Source organism: Cynara cardunculus, assembly GCF_001531365.2.
Source record: "Cynara cardunculus var. scolymus isolate 2C chromosome LG 7, CcrdV1, whole genome shotgun sequence".
In the NCBI taxonomy this organism is placed as follows: domain Eukaryota; kingdom Viridiplantae; phylum Streptophyta; class Magnoliopsida; order Asterales; family Asteraceae; genus Cynara; species Cynara cardunculus.
Genome location: NC_037534.1, coordinates 11,155,459 through 11,157,541, shown reverse-complemented (window position 1 = coordinate 11,157,541; position 2,083 = coordinate 11,155,459). Strand labels below are relative to the sequence as shown.

At 33.0% G+C, this 2,083-nt stretch overlaps 1 long non-coding RNA gene across 1 annotated transcript; it reads right to left on the bottom strand.

Annotated features, from left to right (window-relative positions):
• Nucleotides 1-283: 283 nt before the first annotated feature.
• On the bottom strand, nt 284-1,195 carry LOC112515978. Its single transcript, XR_003069561.1, has 3 exons — nt 1,160-1,195; nt 768-1,032; nt 284-672 (listed from the first exon to the last, which is right to left on the bottom strand). It is a non-coding gene; the product is annotated as an uncharacterized LOC112515978 (long non-coding RNA).
• Nucleotides 1,196-2,083: the final 888 nt, after the last annotated feature.

The following is a 2,083-nucleotide window of genomic DNA, read 5'->3' as shown; positions in this document are numbered from 1 at the left end:
ATGTTTTATATATATATATATATATATATATATATATATCTTAAAATGATAATATACAATGTATAATATATATATATATATGTATAAAACAATAAAAATAAAAATAAATATATTATTATTGATTTTGACATTTGATGGGAACTAAAGCAACTCCAAATTCCAATACATTTTACACCCCTATTAAGGTGCCATTAGCACTCCCCATTGGCATATCTCCAAAAAATCCATCTCTAATAATCAAAACCCAGAAGTAAAAACCCAACCTATTTTAAAAAATAAATTGAATTTGTACCTAATGAAATTCATATTTAAACACAAATCTGGACACATTATAGTGGTGAACCCAGATATGTAATATTAGAATGATAAACAAACAATATTATGTGATAATTAAACATTTTTAACAGAAAAAACCCAAAAGAAGTTGTTCAAGATAGATGAGGTATTGATCCAGATTCTTGATGCCTGATTTTTGATTGTGGATTCATCCATCAATCTAGATCGATAGTTTCCATTTTGCCATATGTGGTTAAGGTGGGTTGTGATTCTTGATGAACATAATCATGTGATGATGTGCTTTGTTGCCATATGCAAAAACAAAAGGATGAAACTGAGATTGCCATGATCGATCCATGAACAAACCCAAACCCAAATCGATGCCTTTTTTGTTTGCTGGAGAAGAAGAAACGCAACCGAAATGAGCATCTCGATACCTTTTTTATTCACTGTAGAAGAAGAAACCCAAATGCAAATTAACATCTCGATACCTTTCTTATTCGCCCGAGAAGAAGAAACCCAAACGCAAATTAGCATCACGTGTTTGATTCTCGTCCAAAACCACCACCGTGGCCACTAGTTTGTTTCTCGATCAATGTCGGAGTTCAAAAGGGGAAGGTCCCTGGAAAAACAGGGGGAGGGTGTTTGCGGAAGAAGAGGGAGGCCGATGGTGGACATTCTTGGAAGGCGACCAAAGATCGTAGTAATGGCAGTGGTTGTGTCATCGTCGGCATAGAGTTTCTTGGCAAAGGGGATCTAGAAGAAAATAACAAAATGATGTATAAATTACTTTTTTTTTAATATTAAATGAAATAAAATAGCAAAATAACTAAAATACTTCAAACTTAAACAAAGTAATTTAACATAAATTAGTATAAAGAACCTGATCCATAAAGAGAGTGAAACCACAGGGACCCTATCCATGAATTTTATGGCTTAGAGACACTCATCGTAATTAGGGTCACACCACATAAACAAAACTTGTAATTTACTCTATATTTAATAAATGTTTCAGTTTTCACAGGCAAAATAATGTCAAGATATTGAAAGGCAAAGTCTTTGTCCAAGGTTTCGAATAGTCAAGATTCCATTAAGACAGATCGATGGTTGTAAATGTTTCAATTGATCTTGTAATTCTGATTGGTTTCTTTTCCTTATACGTAAACGTAACTAGGCTGTAAACGAATCGAACGAACACGAACGAAAGCTTGTTCATGTTCGTTCGTGTAACTTAACCGAACAAACGAACGAACACGAATGGTAAACGAACGAAAATATTTGTGTTCGTGTTCGTTCGTTTAGAAATCAGGTGTGTTCATGTTCGTTTATGTTCGTTCGTTAACATGCTACACAAACGTAAACGAACGAACATAAACGAACGAGCTAAACGAACATAAACGAACGGGTTAAACGAACATAAACGAACGGGTTAAACGAACATAAATAAATATTATTTGAATTCAAAGTAAATAAATAAAAGATTATATATTAAATTTAATATATAAACGAACATAAACGAACGAATATAAACGAACGTAAACAAACGGTAAATGAACGAACATTCACGAACATAAATAAACGAACGAGACTCTTGTTCATATTCGTTCGTTTAACTAAACGAACAAAAAAATTTGTTCATGTTCGTTCATTTATTAAATAAACAAACATAAACGAATTTCCCGCCGAACGGTTCACGAACGATTCGCTGAACGTTCGATTCGTTTACAGCCCTAAACGCTATAGAAGAATTATCTATCGGAATAATACTCTTACAGATCTATTAACAACAAGTATAGCTACGCCAGAA